Source organism: Pinus tabuliformis, chromosome Q (assembly GCF_031772625.1).
Source record: "Pinus tabuliformis cultivar Carrire ecotype Pingquan chromosome Q, CPIR1, whole genome shotgun sequence".
NCBI lineage: Eukaryota > Viridiplantae > Streptophyta > Pinopsida > Pinales > Pinaceae > Pinus > Pinus tabuliformis.
In genome coordinates this window covers 241,854,953-241,876,145 of record NC_142296.1, presented here as the reverse complement: position 1 = coordinate 241,876,145, position 21,193 = coordinate 241,854,953, and the positions used below count along the sequence as shown (strand labels likewise).

The 21,193-nt window shown below is 36.3% G+C and overlaps 1 pseudogene; it reads right to left on the bottom strand.

Annotated features, from left to right (window-relative positions):
• Nucleotides 1-5,385: 5,385 nt before the first annotated feature.
• LOC149219082 (F-box/kelch-repeat protein At1g51550-like) lies at nucleotides 5,386-6,439 on the bottom strand (annotated as a pseudogene).
• Between the last annotated feature and the right edge of the window lie 14,754 nt (nucleotides 6,440-21,193).

Here is a 21,193-nt window from a genome sequence, read left to right as displayed (position 1 = left end):
ATAAAATTTTGATTACATTTGCCATTATGAAGACCAACCCTAGTTTCATATTTCAACACTTCCAAAATCTAACTAGACCAAGTCCCATAAAGGTGTTCCCGACTTTGGTAGGGGTAGCTAATAGTCAACCCTATTAGGTGTTCCCAACTCGCAAGGGGAGTTGGAATTTCCGAGGTTAACCCTTCAATCATTACTAGGCGTTGGTGTAAATGGGTGACAATGGAGGGAGAGACTTCATGGCCAAGTGCCATGGGTAGGGGGACCAATTGATGGGAGTCCACATCTCGAGTGTATAGATGTAATGGGGAGAACAATCGTGGATGCATGAGTTACTTTTCTTGACTTGCTTTTTCCACCACTTTGTTGCACCTTTTCCTTTCTTTTTGATGATACTTTGTATTACGGTGCATAGTTCAAGGACCAAAACTTGCTCTTTATGACATAACATTTAATTTACCCCTTAAGATGAGATGGTTTACTACTCATCAAGGTTGGGTCATGCAATGGTCCCTTTTGATGAGATAGAGCATCAAGTGCTCTAGGATTGGGTGATGGCTATTGAGTGTATAACTCATGTTAGGCTTTTGGCCATGCATTGACATATGTTTAGGCCATCTTTTTCATTTTGATTTCTTTTTTCTTTCTTTGTGACCATATTATGCTTTTCCCCTTTTTTTGTCGCATCAACCTCCACAACAATGTTTTCTGGCCCTACTCAGTTATGTGGATAAGTGGGTGCCAAATCCTAATGAACCAATGACAAGTTAAACCCAAAGAATGGATGTAGTATCAATAGCTTATAATGTGACATGGAATGTGTAAAGTAGGGTGAGAGGGAGAATGAACACGCTATTTCAATCTAAACTTTCGAAGTATTGCCCCTCCTATGACCCTAAGGCCTCAAGCGATGTCCCACTAGACTAGAGTTAAAGATTAACCTCCCTTGTAAGGCGAGAGAAGAAGATTACATTGATGATTGGTCAATTATCTAGATCACCTTTTTATTCATACTAAATGCCCAAAACATCAAATATAAGCACCCTATTCCAAAGTTTAATAGCACACCTTTCTCCAAGAATGTCAAATGGTCGAGTGTAGTGACTAGAGAAGATGGTGGAAGAGTTGGCATGTCATAATCATCAAGCTAATGCGCAGGGCTGCTGGCTGGTTGGCTGTCCAAAATAGGAGAAAAGTTTTATATCAGGGGGTTACCCATTTTGGTAGGTAACAAGTTGCAAGTGTGATGCATGTTACATTGCAATGCCATAGGGCATATTTTGTCCCTTCACAAAAACATAATGTCCTTGCAAGTGTGATGATACAGGTTGTCGAACGTTGGTTGCAAGTTTTACGAATTCTACATCGCAATTCCAATGAATAGAGCATATTTTGTCCATTTGCAAACGTCATGATGTTGTTGCAAGTGCGACGAACTGGATGTTTAAAGTTTTAACAGAAAAAATTGCTGGAGCTCCTATATGATTCTCAAATAAGAGCTTCACTTTCGATGCCAAATTGATGACGAGGCAGAGAAATTTCATTGTCTAAGATTCTATGTGAACATGCAGCCATCACATACTCGAATTTTGAATATGATTAAAAATACACTGATTGCTTTACCTTCAACGGCTTACATCGAATTATTTCTAAAAATTTGTTGTAGTCATCGCTTGGTGGGAGTAGTATTATAAACGACAAAAAGAGCAGATAAATATTGAAGGACAACCACCAAATACTAAAAAAATGGAAGCAGCTATAAATACAGCAGACCCCTGCAAGTTAAAACAGAAGTAACCATTTCATTCAATAGTATGTAACTATGTATATCACTTGGGATAGAGGATTTGGCAGTCAAGCAATTGTTATGACAAATTCATCCTATTATTGACATATTTCACAAGCAATAAGAGGTTTGTATAAATTGGGATTGTGTCATTTGTTTACACATATCACCAATATGCTCAAATGGACTGATCAATGCATACGATACGCAATGGAATTTGCTAAAGCAAATATTGGAAAAGTGAATTGGCCATCTCCTATTCTCTGAGATGTTTTAATGTTGTCCCAGGGATCCAATGCAGAGAGACCATCTCTCAAATCAATATTAACTTGAGAAAAATGAACTACAACTGCCTTACAGAAGTCCAGGAAAAGTTCCATTTTCCCTCTGCTCTTTCCATCTTTTAATCTGTAAACACATTAATAGCAGAATGGTCATTGAATGACATGGACAAAAATACAAGATGCCAACAATTTAAGTACTCTCCTCTGATAACATCTAACACACAACTCATCTTTAACATGAAATTCTAGTCAGCTTCAAAGCACTCGAAGTTCAAAGAAAAACCATGGCTATATCCTGAATTTAAGTTGTCAAAGACCATAACGTCGAGAGAAAAGGTTTATGCCTATAAAAATAGGCATCATCTAAAGAACAAAAATGTTCCTTCATACTACACGAAGCAGACACATACAAGAGATTTCAATTATATTACTCTTTTTACCTCTTATTTTCTTTTGTGAAAAGTAATTACAAAAGACTAAGAGACAACATGTATAACCATATAACTGGCGACACCACATCAACAAATCAATACATGATTTATAATTTATTATAGAATGCATTGATGGCTTGGATGAACATCTTAAACAACCTTTAGACACAGTTTCAATCAGATCCAGAGATCCATCTTAGCTTGCAAGCACTGAAACTTGAAGTAGGTGTGTAAGCTTTGAAATATATGTACAAATGGACACCGCATCTAACAAACCAATATATCATTCACTGATTGCATGCCAATGGACAAATAAAAAATTTATTCACACAAAATTATATATATATTTTAGTATATTCTCACACATAATATCATATATTTATACAACAAGATGGACCTAAGATATACTATTTTAGCCACAATCTAGGCAGTTGAGAAAATATCTCAACCATAATTAAAACTAAGAACCTCCTAACTAATCAACTCATGTAAAGATGATGTTTCTCAATACAATTTATGATGAAGAATATCACATATTAAGCATCTCTAAAAGTCTCTTTGATGAATACTTGTCTTGATCTTTTATTTGGTAGAATCTTCATTAACATTTTTATCCATTTTGAAATCTTAGAGTCTTACCTCTATCACAACCATCCATATTGAGCTATACCTTGAAAATACAGTTACTTTAGACTACTAAATCCATTTCGTGTTTGTAATAACTGAACTATTAACCATCCTATTGATGTACTTTCATCGAGATACTGACTCATCATTGTACTTGCAGTTATCTAAGAACACAGTCTAGATACAACGTAACCTTCATCTAATTTTCGAAATTCTTTATAGAAATATAACAAATTATTTTCTTATTTTAATTTTATTTTAATTTAACAACACATCTCAATACTTGGAATGAAGTAACCACCCAAAGTAATATAACCTAACACATATCCTTTGCTGGCTGTAAATATCATGGTGAATGTTATCTTATCGTTGGCATCCGACAACAAATAGCTAAGGGAAGTGAAACCCACATGGGTGATGGAGCTGGAGGTTGAAAATGCAGAATATATGAGCAACTCGATGATGAAATTAGAACACCCTTGTTCCCACCAGTGCCCACATTAATAGGTAATACACTCTCTTCGCTATTTTAACTTCCTTGCACATGAACACTGGTTAGTTTCCACATCATTTTGGTTCTCCTTGGAGCCACTGACCGATACACTTCTTGCGCACTATCAGCCAATATCTTTATTATCAACAAACAAACTAAACTATTGGACCTATTGGACATTTTCTTGCAGACAAAAATAACGGTAGCATTAGTGCGTTCTATTGGAAGGCATCAAAATGAAAGAGGGAACCCATATTGATCGGTCGAGTGAGCGAACCCACCCTATGGCACAACATGGCCATTGACTGTGAAATCCGTGGCCTTTTCTGCTACTGGACGGGGTAAGGAAAAAGACAACTTTGAGCCACTTGTCCGTGATTTTCTTCTCGACCTTATGAGGTACGTCCTTCCAAAGGTTGGAGGCCAACTTCCGCGTGAAAAGAAATAACGAGTAGATCATGACCTTCAAGTGAATAGGAAGTCCTTTCGCCATTTCCTATTGTCTGACTAGGAAGTCACTAACAATCACCTAATCAAACAGCTGACATAGATATTAATTGATTAACCACTCACATAGAGATTGCATTAAACCTGCATTAACCAATACATTCTATAGGAGGAATATCACATTTTTACAAAAGATTTTTCGGACATGAGACATCATTTGTCGACGTGTTTCGAACTAACCAGTGTGGTTCATCGTGACAACTTGTCCTGACGATGAACTACACTGGTTGGTTCGAAACGCGTCGACAAATGATGTCTCATGTGATCTTCGCCGAAAAATCTTTTGTAAACTTGATATGGATCACAGAAGCCTAAACTCTACTAAGGAATATCACATATTAAGCGCAGGACAAATAGGAATTAACATCTCCAATACATATGGTTAAACAATATGGAAAATTCTGATAAAATGTGGATGTCCATTTTAACGATTGAAATTTGTTGGAGAATTTTGAACCTTAGAAATTACAAAATGCTTATTTATATTGCATGTTAGTACACATTTTTAGTTAGATGTTTAGTTGTCTTCTTAGCAACTCACACATTTTTATTTAATAAGATTTTTTTGTCTCTAGGGCTCTTTGTCACTCCTTGTTTTCTGGAAATGATCCTCACCTGGTTTTCTTTATTTTTTAAGAAAAGTCTTTCAGTACAAATCACATAAGAGAAATTTTTGGTCGAGCATTTCGAACCAACAAGTGTGGTCATGATTTCATCATCATGACCAGATGGAGAGGCAAACCATGGCAAAGGCTTAAATAGAGAACAATGTAGAACCCATAATTTCAAGTAACGACTATATTTGAACAATAATATTTAAATTATGATATTAATTTATTAATATATTAAAAACAAATATTATCAATAAACGGCTAGTTTTTGAAAAACAATATTTACATTATGATATTAATTTATTAAAAACAAATATTATTAATAAGTAATGACTATATTAAATTGCTAGTTTTTGAAAAATAATATTTAAATTAATTTATTAAAATCAAATATTATTAAAAAATTCTATTACTCACAAATAATCAAAGGAAAAAAAATAACAAGAATAAAAAAAATCAAAGTCAAACTCCAAACAAATAGGGAAGTCAAAAATTATAAATGACTTTTTGTCTTTTGTCTTGGTTTTCTTTTGCTGATTCCTAACTTCTATCAGCAGATTTTTTGATATTGTATCCTAGATCCATGTTTATAGGACTGCCTGGTTATGGATTTTCTATGTTTTCGTTGGTGATTGAGAAATCCCTCTCTCTAATATATGTACTTTCGCATTTTATAATAGAAAGCAATTTTTTTTTTCTTTTTTCTTTGTGTGTGAAAAAAATAGAGCTTAACATCAAAGTCTAGTCCAAAAGCCACAATTTGTTGGAGTTTACCATCAACCATCCCCCGGACATAAGTATCGAACACCCACAATCAATAACACATGCTCCATGAAAAGGTCTCTCTTCTGGTGGGATTCCTTCTGCTTCAGTTTCTTCCACATCTTATGAGTTGTTGATTTTTTTTTGGTGTGTTTTCATGAACTCTGATAATATCTAGACTAGAAGTATAAGATGTTGGAGTGTCAACGAAATTACCTGCAATTGGATCAAGTATCCATACATCATCTTTCTTGCATCTACATGTATCTTCACCTACATAAAAAAGTACTCTTCCTTCAAACATGGAAGTCGAAGAATGACTTGAACAAGGTTCTGATACTCCATTTGGTGGATGAGGTTCATGAGCACAAAGTTCAACCCACTCTGGGCAACAACTTTCCATATCAAACTTCCAAACACTATTTAGAAGTTTATAATTGATTCCTTTGCCTCCAAATAAGATTACGCGATTTCCACCAATCCACGTAAGTCAGTGACTTGAACGAGGAGGTGTTGACAAGATAGTTCAATTTCGTGCCAACATGGTTTTTGATCTTCAGTAAGATACAACACCAAGGTGCCATTTAATCTACCATTTGGTCCAATGCTACCATAAACCACAATTCTGTTATCTCCAGAAAAACAGATTACATGTGCTCCTCGAAATGTCGGTGCAACAACAACTTGTAACAATTTCCATGATATTCATCCACTTGAATATTTCATCATAAATTGACTTGTCTTATTCATGTGTCGTTTTGGCATATCCCTATATCATTTATTCCTCCAAAGAGAACTAGCCAATCTCCCAGAATTGTACAACTTTGTCCAGGTTGCCCACTTGGAATGCCACTGTTGACTTGTTTCCATATTACACCATCTGCATGATCATTTGTCCAAGATGCTAACCATTTATCATCTAGATGGTGACTTGAAAACATAGCAAAGTACAAATGACGTGTGTCATGTATTTAGTCAGTACCTTAAGGCTCACAGAAATGGAAAGAGTTCAGACGAAAAAGATCATGACATTAAGTCCATGCTTATTCTTATAAAATTTAGGTAATATTCCTAAAGAGCATAAAATAACATAGTTCAAAATGCCATAAACTCAAAAGGTGAATGCAGAGTATGGCGTTAAGACTCCATAAACGCTTACAACCTTCGATATCAAAGTTTTCACGTTATTTTTTGTTGTTTTCACTCTACTTTTTTTGCTGTCTTGTATTACAACAAGAAAGGCAATGATAAAGAAGGGCTTCCATTCTATCCTCACCAAGGAGAGTAAGAATATCCAAATGAGATCCATATGAGAAGACAACATACTTGGTGAGTAAGAATCTCCAAATGAGATCCATATGAGAAGACAACATATTCTAGAAGTGGTGGCTTTGGACAAAGTGATAGGAAACCAGGTTGAGAAGACAACTCTTTTTAAATGACTTGGATGAGACATAAACAAGTATAAGCCTTATTGTGGGTGCTCTTTAACCTTGGAAACCCTGCACAAGAACATACGAATGTTAGGTACTGAAGTATCGATGCAAACCTAGGTTTTGATACCATTTTTCATTGTATTAAAATATATTAAAGATTTAGGTGAGAAGACCTAGTGGAGGACGAGTCATCCAAATTAAATCACATACCCCAAGGAATGATGAAGGAATGATGAGGCTACACTTTTGATTCAGATAATGGTTATCTGAATAAGGAGTAGTTATTAGATATTAGGATTTAAGATTCGAAGTGAATCAAAATTCAATCAACATTTGGGCTTCCAACATAGCAATTGGTTTCCTAAAATCAATGGCAATAAGAAAGCATAGGAATGTTCAAACATAACAATTGTTCACTTTGAAATGACTTGGCGGTTTTTCAGGAATATCTTCATCAAAACTTAGTTCAACAATTTTATATTGAAGATTACAAAATTTAATGGTATAATTTTTCAAACTTGTGATTAAAGGGAGGAATGTTAGATTGTGAGTCCCTAGAAAATTTGAGAGTTTGAGACCACATAGACATGAGTTGCAAACCTATTAATTGAAAAGGTGTTGTCATGACCCATTAATGAGTTGCCAATGAGATCTAGATCTAGAATGACTCAATTGGTGTCTTATAAATTCAAACCTTGAGATCAATACAAGGTGTAAGAAGAATGACTTAAGGATTTTTTCGCCATTTTCTTGTCTTGTCTCGCTCATTGCAATTCTTAACATGGTTTCATAGCCATGGTTAAAAATGATGATATATTAGGGCCTAAGGATTGGGATATGAGGGAATGAGCATCTAAATTAAGAGATAGCTAACACCACTACATTGTGAGATTTGAAGTTCCCATTGTTCAACAATTGTTCTCAAGTTAGCCATAGTTTGGCCAATCATATCTAGTTTTCTGATCACTTGCTTGCTTAATTCTTAACGTGGTCATATTGATCGGTGAGGCACCAAAATTAGTTTGGTAAGATCCAATATTTCAAAGAACCTTATGTATGCGAAGTTGTTGAAGGGATCTCCACAATGCAATCGATCAAGACTCTAGAGAGCCAACATGAATGATGTGATTCCAACCTTGAAGATAGATCAATGTCCCTTTTCACCATTGCATGTGAATCCTAGTCAAACAAATTGAAGTTGATCACTCAATCTGCTAGCATACACACCATAGAATACTATGATTTCCACTACCCAAAATACAATGTTGGAGAGGAATCTGTCCCAGAACAATGAGCTTATTACAACGACTTCTTCAAAACCTCGACTAACGACTCTAAGATTGGTTTTGCTCCAATTCTATTTATTATAATGTCAGAGGTATCATGTTTAATTCTAGCCAATAAATGATAAGCTTAGTTAGGAGTGAATGCTACACACCATACTTCTTGACCTTTGATCTGTTCTTCGTTGTTGATGCAAGCACTACGACTATTCTCAGTTGCGCTCTTATTGGAGATATGTAATAAAAAGGTGTAGGAAACGAGCTTGATAACTCATATTTCAACATTGTATGCTCCTTAAAACCTTAGTCTTCACCTCTATAGATCACTACATTCATTTACATTTGGATCATGGTCATCATTTCCCTCTAATCTGTATCTCTCTTGTGGCTCTACTTTGATCCACTCCCTTTTTGTGGCTTCTTAAAGATCATTGTACCTATCCTCTCTTAGCGACCCTCTCTTAATACAAGATTCATACATGCTCATGTCCCTTGATTCATACTCAAACTTAGTTTGTACACAACCTTAATCCTCATATTCATGGATATGTGATATATTAACAATACTCTGAAAAATTCTATTTGGTTAGATGATGAAAGAGCCTTGGATTGAACTATTAGTGAATGAGCTTTGGTCTATAGATTGTCTGATGTCATTTGATATGGACCTCACAAAATGTGTTGGTGCTATAAGATGTGAGGGTTGTAATAGGTCACTCATGATGCCGTTGAGCATGAAAATTTAAAGGAGACAAACCTCGATGCACCACATTAGGAAAATTTTGAGGTCTAAAATAGGTCTCCTAAGGAGAACAATAAAAAAAATAGTAAAAATAATAAAATAGGAGTCGCTAATTTTTAAAAGAAAAGAAAAAAAAAACTACCTTTTTAATTATATTTTCGACTTGTCTCTTTATAGATTTACTAAAAATTCAAGTGTGTACACTCGTTGGATGCAAAATTAGATTCTCAACTTGTTTTATGTAGAATCTAATTTCACATCCAACAAGTGTACACACTTAAATTTTGTGTAAACCTATAAGGAGATAAGTCGAAAATATGATTAAAATAAGTAGTTTCCTTCTTTTCCCTCCAAAAATACTTACCCTTGGGGATGAAATCATCATCATGGATCCTATTGATTCTTTTAAATTTGATTTTGTTAGTACATTTTCCATTTTGAGGCCCATTTTTAACCTTCGAATTCCCCTAATGAGATATGAAATTGGAGCTCAATTCTTACAGTTCCTAAACCGCTGAACATGCTTGTAGGGGATATTTGGATTAGTGTAGTGGCTTGGCCCATATGTAGAAGAAACTGGTCACATCTCGGCCCCTCAAACATTATCTAGCTCTTTTTGTATGTCCACTCGATTGCCTCCTCTACATGCATGTATCTACTTACATAAAGTTTGTTTCACCCCAACAAAGCCCTCAAATTTTGCAGATTTTCATTCAAATCTAAACGTATAGGAGTTTAAAGTATGTTATGCTCCTCTTCTCGTTTGCACATCTCATGAAACAACTAATAACAACATTGAGTGGTTCTATCTTAAAGAGGAGTTAGTAAAATATTGTTGAAGGAGTTGCATGGCCCATGCATCACTAGAATCCACACCATTGTAAAAACAACTCACACATTGGGTGGAAAAAGAATTCGATGATCACAACACTCCAATGGAATTTTGAGAGGTAATCCCAAAATTTAGCTTGTGGTTTACGCTGTGATATCATAGTGTTTTTATTTTTGTCTCACATTCCCACTGAGATGAAGATCAAGTCATTGTGAATCAAATGTGTTGGTTCCATTGCTCATGAAAGAAGTGACAAGATCAAACCATTGAAGAACACTCTCCAATTTTTTTTACCAAATTATGGGGCAATTTATTCGAGGAAGATTGAGAGGATCAACAGATTGTGATTAGACCCATATCATGATCGGGATATTTTATTTTCCCAAGATAGTGTAAAAAATGTTAAAGATCTACGAAGCTTGTTGAAGACTTGAGATTATATTTGGGTACAACATTGTCAAAGTACAAAGGATATTATAATAAAATTATATTTCTTTTAGTTCTTGTCCTAGACTTATCTCGAAATTGAATAGGGGACCTGAGGACATTTGTCATTGTGTACGAGTTTTGGTTGTGTGACACTTTCTCATGTCTAGTTTTGACATTTACATGCAATTTTTCATGATACACATGGAGTAACAAGGCATGAAAATCAAATCAACAAGAATATAGAAAATTGTTTGAAGCAATGTCAAAATAAAATTCTCTGAAACTATTTCAAAGTTAATTGTGAAAATTATTATCAAGACTTGCCTGAAATTGAATAAGGAGGTCAATCAAGTCATCAAAGTCAGTGGTTGTAATCACACTTTAGGGTGTATGATTGGCAGTAACAACCACCTTAAGGTGACATAAATCAAGCAATTTTGACACGTAAGGATATAATCAAGTGAGCGAGTATAAGTGAGCATGAAAAATTGACTAGAGGATAAAATCTTTTACAAAATGCATTTTGGGAAATCGAGGATTTGCAAGACTATTACAACCATGAATTGCAAAATCAAATTAAAGCACTTGAGTGGGACTTACAATAGAAACAAGACATCATTGATCACATGGTTAATACAATATAGTCAAAAAATAATCTTCAAAGTGATCTAGATATAAAAAATTAATTGATTGATGCACTTTAGATAAAATTAAGATAAAAATAAGATCAACTTAATATATAACATCTACAGCTAAGATAGATGCAATTTGTGACATAGAGGACCTCATACAAAAATCTAATGCAATTTGTGATACAAATAAACTCATCTAAAATGTTGATGCAAGTTGTGACACAAAGGAGTTATTAAGGAAGATTGATACAACAAATAATATAGAGGATCTTATCCAAAATTTTAATGTAGCATGTGAAGTAGATGTACCCTTGCAAACGGTTGAACAAAAGACCTGATAGAATCATACAGCGAACTAATGAATGAAGATGAGTCACAAGCACAAAATGACAACAACAACAATAACAAAGGCAATTATAAAGAAAAAAAGAACAACCTCAAGATATTTTCAATATCTATTCTTTGAAGTTAAATATGGCACTGTCCAGACTTCAAGGGTGAAAGAACAATGATAAAAGAAAATTTCATACACGTTTAAGGCGTAAATTAAATTGATGAAGTGAAGATGATTAGTGGTAAATTGGGAACCACCACATTATTCAAAGCAAATTAGTTAGTGGACATCCAAAAACCACCGCATTATTCAAAATTGATTGGTTAGTGATAAACCATAAACCACCAAGTTTCCATGGAAGATGGTTAGCATGGTTAGTGGTTAACCAACAAAACCACCACCTAAGGAATCCAAAGCCTTGGCTTGGATCCTTTCTGTAATGAATTATTGAAAAACTTTTCACCTTGCATTTGACAAAAGAGTATAAGATATCAAGCTTCAAGATTCAAAGTCAATCAACATTTGAAAATTTTAGCATAACAACTGGTCTCCTCAAAATCAATGACAATAAAAAAGAATGGGAATGTTCAAACATAGAGACTATTTACTTCCAAATGAATTTGCTGCTTTTCATGCATATCCTCATAGAAGCTTAGTTCAACAATTTTAGATTGAAGATGACAAAAGTTAATGGTATAATATTTCAGACTTATGATTGAAAGGGGAACGATAGATTATGAGTCCCTAGATAATTACAAAGTCCTTGACCAAATAAACACGAGTTGTAAACCTTACCCTTGATGAGTTCTTGTCATGATCCACTAATGAGTTGTTGGTGAGATCTAGATCTAGAATGGTCCAATTGATGTACTATAAACTTAGACCTTGAGATCAATACAAGGTGTAAGAAGAATGGCTTAAGGCCTTTTTTTCCATTTGCTTGTCTTGGATACTACATTAAGAATCAACATGAGCGAGACAAGACAAATAAATGACGAAAAAAGCCTTAAGCCATTCTTCTTACACCTTGTATTGATCCCATAGTCTAAATTTATAATACATCAATTTGACTATTCTCGATCTAGATCTCAATAACAACTTATTAGTAAATTATGACAACACCTCATTAAAGTAAGATAAAAAAAATTCACAATGTTTATTTCTTTTACTAATTTAAATAATATTAAATTAAATAAAACCAAATTATCACCAATCCAATAAAATATGAAAAGTATAACTACCTAGAGTCATAATAATAATATCCCTATAACTTTAGATTAAATAAAGATAACATATTAATGTGTAAATCTTGACAAAATTTTAATAGATATTTCAAATTTACTTAATAAATTATTGTATTGAGAAACATTTTATAGTTAAATATGGAGGAAATGATATTATATTAAGGTTAGTTTAGTGTTATATAATGTTACATCAAAAAATAATATAACATATTTGTATTATAAATAAAAGTTATAAAATTTTAATTTTATTTGTAAAAATGTCAAGAAATTTGCTATTGTTAATGAATTCGAACTGAAAACAAGAGACGATTTTTTTCTACTATTATGCAAAAAGGAAAACACATGATAGAATCAGATGTAATAATATGCAATTATCAAAAGACAAGGAACACAATGATTTTACAGGGGAACCTAACTGGGAAAAATCCCTCTGCTGCTTTGCATTAATTTAGATGAGAATATGGATAAATTAAAATGACTACTTCACACATGAAGCACACCCCACACTGCAATTCTGATCTCCTACTCATTGACCCGCCCTAACCAACACTTAGCCAAAATAGGTTTTTGCTTTCCTCCTATTTCCTTGCGCAATCCTAGAGAAAATTAGCCCCTAAAAATAGGAGAATTCCCTATTTCCTTGCGCAAAACTTGAAGGAATTGATCACTTGGTCAACGCAAAACCTGTACACTCAATTAGTATACAATTGACAATTACAATGTGCCTTTTCCTCCACCTCAACTAGGCAATTCAAATTCCATGCATCAGTGAGTTAACAACTGTTATAACTACTCAACTGAACTCTAATGACTCTATCCTATACTAGAGCTCAGATAACTGAGTTTAACTAACAATAACTCCACTAGATTTCTAAATTTTTATCAATCAACCCATGCACAACTCTACTTCTAGTCTACAAACTAGAATTTACTGATCTAACTAGGAGACAAAGTCATGTCACTCCAACTAAATGTAATCGAAGTCATCCCGCTGATGTGGAAAATCAAATTTCTCCATTTGACTAAGGCACAAGTCAAATGAAGCCTTTTCTTTCTACAATTTTAACACTCCCTCTTAGCAAGAAAAGGGTTTTGCACCACACCTATACAGCTCCTGTGGAACTCAAATTTGCCTCTTGACAATGCCTTTGTCAAAATATGTGCATCTTACTCTCATTAGGGGAATCTTGAGGTCTAAAATGTGCCTCCTATGGAAATGATCAAATAATAGTGGAAATAATAAAATAAGATTATATTACATCATCAAATTTTAGAGGGAAAAAAGAAAAAACTATTTTTTCAACTTGTATTCTCAATTTATCTCCCTATGGGTTTACTCAAATTTTGAGCAGAAACACTTGTTGGATGCAGAATTTGATTTCTCATCCAAGGAGTACCCATGTTACATAATTTCGATGGACCCTGCTACACGAAAAATGAGAAATACATGAAAACGTGATTGCAATCGTGTTATTTTCATGTATTTCTCATTTTTCATGTAGCAATGTCTATCGAAAGTATGCAACATGGGTACTCCTTGGATGAGGAATTAAATTTTGCATCCAACGAGTACTCCCACTCGAAATTTTAGTAAAACCTTAGGGAGATAAGTTGAAAATATGAGTTGAAAAATTCGTTTTATTATTTTATTATTTTTTAATCTTTTTACTTTTTTACTCCAAAAATGGTCAATCATCCCCCATGGTTGACATCATCATCTTGAATCCTATTGGTTCTTCTAAACTTTATTTTGGTTGTACATTTTTCTTAGGAGGCCCATTTTAGACCTCAAAATTCCCCTAATGTTCGTGGGAGTGTACCGCAACATCATGATTCTCCTCTACACACAATCTCTGAAGTGATGGTACCTGATATCAATGTGCTTGGACATGTCATGAAGTACTATATTTTCAGAGAGTTTGATAAAACTCTGATTATCACAGTAAATCATAGTAGGATCCATCTCCTGACTAAAGAGACCAACAAGAATTTTCCTCATCCAAATGGCCTTAGATGCTGCTTGAATAGCAACGATATAATCAAACTTTGCTGAATTGAGTTCTACAGATCTTTGTTTCCTGCTATACCACGGAATAATTGCTGACCCAACACTGAAGATAGCTCCTAAAGTGCTCTTCCTGTCTGATGGACTACCTGCCCCATCTGCATCAGTGAAACCTTGAAGCTTCACACCATCAGTCCTCCTGTACGATAACCCAAAATTTGTTGTGCCTCTGAGGTATCTAAGAACATGTTTTGCTTCTTTTCAGTGAAGCTTCGTAAGATTCACCATAAGTTGACTCAACTGATTAACCGCATAACATATGTTAGGCCTTGTGTTCACTAGATACATGAAGGACCCCACCAACTATCTTTAGATAGTGGAATCTACTACCTCTCCTATAGAAGCATCCTCCTTCCTCTAGTTGGTAGCTAGATGAGTGTCCATAGGTTTACAGTACTGCATATGGAATCTCTGAAGTATTTCAAAGGTACACTTCCCTTGACCCATATATAACTCCCCATTTACTTGCCGCACCTCCAAACCAAGGAAGTAGTGCATCAAGCCCATGTCCTTCATCTCAAACTCTCTTGAAAGTTCCTCCTTGCAAGCTTGGATCAACTTCTTATCCCCTATCAGTATCAAGTCATCTACATACAAGACTAAGATACACAATTTTCCATCTACCACAATGTAGTAGAGATTGGAATCTACGTCATTCTTTGTGAAGCCAAGTCCACTAAGATAGGAGTCTATGCGAGAATACCAAGAATGGAGTGCTTTCTTGAGACCATAAAGGGCTCTCCTGAGTCTACACACGTGTCTCCTTGTCAAATGCATAAAACCCATTAGGCTTCTCTATGTAAATCTCTTCCTCAACCACTCCATTGAGGACGACGATCTTCACATCCATTTGGTGGATCTTCCACCCCAACTGCGAAACTAATCCTAGAATGGTTATGATGGAGAAGCATCTTTCCCACGGGAAAATTTCTCCTCATAATCAACTCCCTATACATATTAGAAGCCTTTGGCCACAAATTTGACCTTGTACTTCTCAATACTGCCATCAACTGCATGTTTCATTTTGTATATCCATCTGGAACCAACCATTGACTTGTTCTTTGGTCTTGGCACCACTTCCCATACATTTTTCTTCATGATGGAGTCATACTCCTCCACCATGGAATCTACCCACACTAGTTGGGAAACTGCCTCCTCAAATGAAGAAGGCTCATAATCAATGAGTTCTGTCATGAGTGCCATATAACTAGTATATTTGTCTGGTGATCTTCTCTTCCCACAGAAGGATGTAGGAGCTCCCACATGCTCCTGTGCATCCTGCACTAACATGTAAGCCTATATGGTTCTCTTTATCCCCTCTCTAGAAGATTCTGGTTGAGTGAGTGTCCCCACTCGGCCTGCTCTTTGCTCCTCTACATGTGGCTACTCCACAACATCTTGAGGCTCTTTCTTTGGATCTAGGAGCTCCTCCTCTAGTGGAATACTCAACTCTCACTCTAGAGAGATTCTTATAGCCTTCTCCTCATAATATTTGACATCTCTCCTCATCACTGTCATCCCGAGTGAGGGAAAATACACCTGATAGTTATGAGGTGTCTTTGTATCCTACAAATATCCCCATCTCAAATGTAGGTTCAAACATTTTCCTGTTATCCTTGGAGACATGAAAATAGATTGTAGCTCCAAAAATTAAAAAATGGGAGACATCTAGATTCCTCCTAGAGAAATCCTCTTCAAGTGTGATCATGCAGAGTATTATGTGAGGGCTCCTATTCTACAAATAAACAAATGTATTGCATGCTTCTACCCACAGGTATAGTGACAATCCCTGATCATGCAACATTGCTCTTGTAGCTCCTGCAATGCTTCTATTTTTCCTCTCTGCCACCCCATTTTGCTGTGGGTTGTGGGGTGCAAATAGTTCTCTTCTAATACCTTGGCACAAAATTATCTGAAGGAAATAGACACCAATTCTCCTCCATTATCACTTCTTAGGGATTTAATTTTCTGTCCAGTCTCATTTTCAACTAATTCTTTGAATTCAACAAATTTTGCAAACACTTAATCTTTCTTCTTCATAAATTAGATCTTATACTTGTGGAAAAATTCATCTATGAAAACTACATAATACTTGTGCGTTGCAACTGAGACAGTAGAAAATGGGCCACACACATATGTGTGAACTCACTCCAAGATGGATCCAACTCTACTATCTTGGCCACGGAAGGACGATTTCACATATTTTCCAAGAGTGCATCCCTTTCTAACATCATGTTGGTCAAAGGTGCACTTTGGAATTCCTATGGTGATCTGTTGCATGACTTTCAAAAGCTCCATGGTGTAGGTGTCCCATGTACCTATGCCAAAGTTCTCCAACATCTTGACTCTGAACATGTTATGCTTTTCTTCTCAATGCAGCGCATGCATCCACCTCTAGCTTGTAGATATTTTTGACTTGAACACCAAGGAATTCTTTAGCATCCTAGAGGAGAAGGACCTATAATTGCACATATGAAATGAGGCTCCAGAGTCCAAGTACCATACGTTGCCTTGTAAAATACTTTCCATGCATGCAATGAGGGTGAAATCCAACTTGAATTGTGATGTGAGAGCATCACCTCCTGTTGTTCCTACAGGATTCTACCCAGATTTACCTTGCCTTGGGCCTTCCTACCCTTGGCCTTCTTTCCTTTTTCTGCCAAGGCAAATTTTTCTTCCTCCTCAGATCCGGACGTGACACCATCTCTAGTGTTTCTTCTGATCTCCTCCTACACCAAATCAGACCAAAGTCTCTCGCAATTTGGTAGCTTATCTCTTCCACTAACTGAATCTTGATAATTGTGCCTGGATTTCAGAAGGCCAAGGATTTCTAATCTCACAAGCTCAGATGTGTTGTGGCTAGCAACAACCCCCCTTCTTATTTAGTATTAGGAATTAACACTAAATAAGTGGGGACCATTAGCGAAAAATTGAAAAATCAAAGTAGTGTTTAAATTTCTTTTTTCGAATAAAATTACCATCATAAGCTTAGGAAGCCCCCTTGAAAATTCATAAAAATCTAAGTCTTATGATAAGGTAAGATGCAAATCTTTCCTTAGGAATATCGCATCGCAAAAAAGAACACCTTACAAGCCGAACTCCAAAATTACGAGATTGTGATACGCGATAATATCGCATCGCACACAGCAAATACAATTTACATTGAAAAATTTTAATTTGCCGATATGCGATGACGCTGATCGCAAATCGCATTTCGCAGAAAACAAGTTAACAAAGTTTATCATATATAACGTTTCTGCGATCTGCGATATTGCGATATTGCAATCTCGCGATACAGCGACAATGTGATAATGTGATGTAACGAGCAGTCAACAAATGCGATGTTACGATTTTGCGATGTTATCATTTCGCGATGTTGCGATATTGCGAAGCAAATCGTAAAATCACTCCATCGCAGATCTTTCGGGCACGTTATTCAAGAAAAGTATTTTCCATAAGCTGACACCTGGTTATGTGCTTTAATGCTAATAAATGAATTAGTTGCCAGTTATTAATGGAATATGGGTTCGTGCTTATCGAAAAAATCATCTCATGTAAGGTGGTATACTTGATGTGTCTGCGGCATTTAAAACTTTCCTATCACCCTTCCTTGTCATTCATTTTCGCTTCACTTGTGAATTGCAGGAACGGAGAACAGAAGCCAATACAAAGCAATATGCAGGGTAAAATGGGAAAGAAAAGCAAAGCCCCAAGCTCAGAAGAAAAGGAAATGGCGCCTTTGTATACAGACACAGCCTGTAACAGAGATGCGGGAATTGCTACATGGGAAGACATGTATAATATGCTCGAAGAGGAGAATCCCAGAGTAATGAAAGTAGTTGCTACCGCGGGCTCAAATGGTTCTTCTGAAGCATCCCTTACAAAACTAGCTTGCTCATTCTTGCACCGTGTTAGGTTCCTATACCAATAGGTTTCATTTTTCATGATTGACTGTAGAAGGGCCAAATATGTTCATCCTTGCATGCTGCAAAGGTTCCATATTTTGTAAACAAAGGAAGAAAATTAAAAAATGAAAAGAGGGTATGCCCTAAAAGAAAAATCAAAAGGAAAAAAGAATGGATTGGTCAGAAAAAATGATAAAAATGAACACCAAACCAAAGACCAAGAAATTGTGCTAGTTTAAATGCCACTACTGTTCCATTGTTGCAGAAATTCATTGTGTAAAGGTGGTTTACTCTGCATACAGTTGATGAATAGCCAGACAGTTCAATCCTGGTTAGATCATGTTTGAATTTACTTGTCTTTAGAATAGAGAATAAAGATCTGCCCAAACAGTTGAAGCTTGGCAGATGAGTAAATAGGTAGAGAAACAAAGGAGCCCAACTGCTTAATCTAGGCCCTTGGAAGAGATAAGGGTAGACTTAGATAGGAAGGCATTCAAAAGAAAAAGAGGAAAATCAGGGTTTGCTAGTCCAAATGCACCCAATCAGAAGGAAGAAAAAATGCTAGGTGTATTAGGCTGAGTAGGCAGTTTGAGGTTGCAGAAGCAAGTTTGTGATCATTTTTTGTCTTGTCAAGAAAGACTCATCTCCTGGATGACACAAGTACCATGGCAGTTGTTTGGTTGTAAAACAGTGGAAGCATGACTAATTTCCCCTTTCATTTCCCCAGAAATCATTTACTAACAACCCCTCAAGGACCTTGGGATCTACCCAGTAGTCCTATTTCACTTCATTTTATGAGAAATGCTAAGTTGAACTCTGAGTTTACTTAGTTAAAAGAAGCCACATTTCTTGTGTAAAATATCTTACCATTTTACTTCATTTCCCTAAAAGCCTAAGTTATTACCTCATAAACTTAGCATTACCCATCCATAGAATCATATTAACATTAACTTTATTATATAGTTCCTTTATTATTTTTCCCACCCTTATTCTATAAAACTGTAAAAAACCCAAAAAATACTTAATATCCCTACCCCTGGCAACTATAGCCTTATATCAAAGTTCGGGAATTATGGGTTCATTTGGAACCTTAATGATAACCCTTCTGCTTCATAAACCATACATTAACCTGGCGCGCATGTATATATCGGGTTTTATTTAACATCCGGTTAAATGAATAAACGTTCCGCCTAATCCACAGTTTAAAACCCACTAAAACATTATTAAAATGCCGAAATATTAACGCGGGTCCAGTGTTAATAAAACCCCGCCACTTACCTCACTCGTCAACCGTCCAATCCAGCGCCGTAGATCCAACGGCTGGCGGCAATATCGGGAGCTCCCATTTGCCGAACGTTAGCGTCCGAGGGATGGGCGGTATTTATGCCATACCCCTACCACGCGTCGGCTTCCCGGCGCGATTGGAGCCCCATCCTCCAAAACCACCATGGGCCAAAGGCGGTGCGGGGAATACCGCTTACCGCCCCGCCGCCTCCCCCCTGACTTCATACCCACGTCACCTCATGAAGTTGCATTCACGTCACCTGCCATTGCTCTGCACCAGTGCCATGTCATCTGCTGACATCACCACCATGCCATCGTGTCATCCACCACGTCATCCAACACGTCAGCTGCCACGTCATCCTCCGTACCCGCTACACGACAAAATTACGTCATGATGACGTCATCACAAAAAAGCACCAAAAAGCCAAAATGTTGTTAAAAGTCACGAAAGTGATTGTTTTACGTTTATTTTTATTGGTTCGCTTGCGGAGACCGTGCATGCGAATTACGACCAATTCGCCACCAACACTCCAGTCCGCCACCCAGGCGAGCTCACTCTGCAAACTCGGCCTCCTCAGCTCAGTATTGTACCTGCAATTCGTACCAGTCGCCTGTAAAACAGGTATTTACCCACTTTTCACCCGTAAACCCTGTTTTTCCAAAATTCTCCGTTAAAATCGCCTGAGGATCTAGAATTCAAATTTAAATGTGCTCCTGCCTATGAACCACTGCATTTTAATTCACTGGGTGACCCCTTTTTCCTAAGAAAACCTGCAAACTCTGCTCTCCTTTGCAAGTTGGTCATTAAACTGCACTTCAAGCCCATTTCCGCCAGCAAATTCTCCAAAACTACCCATGTATTGAGTTAATTTGTCAAAATCCCCTGCAAAAGAGCACCATTTCCTCTGTTTCATCCAGCCTCCCAATTTAACTTTGCAGACTTTGTCCTTCCTGTGAAATTTACCCAGTAAGGCCATTTTTATATAAGGTTCGGTTTGCAAATTCCCTGACAAAAGCCTCAGAGCCAATTTTTAGTGTTCTGTTGTTGCACAGACCCAAATTCCAAATTACAAACACAAAGAATTTAAAGATGGAGACTCTAGTAGCTTTAAACATTACTCCTCTCAATGCACCCCACAAGGAATTGGAAGCACTACCTTTGGTTGATAGGGACTATTTAATCCAAGACTTGGTTGGTGACAGAAACCACCTGCAGACATTCTGTGAGCTGAGGAACAGTTATCTGAATAAAAATGATTTGTATGGGATATGGGAATCAAATTTTCCCATATACTTCCTCCCCTCTGTCAATATCTTCCTTGAGATAATTCACCTCTACTGTGAAAACTGTGAACCAACTCAAAGGGCAGTCAAGTCTCCATCTGGGAGCATCCTCTTTCATATAACTACTGACTCCATCAATCAGATGCTAAACTTCAAGCCAACTTAGCTGTTGTTGCCTCTTTCTATGAAATTCTTGCTCGATGAAGGTCCCAAACTCTCCAGCTC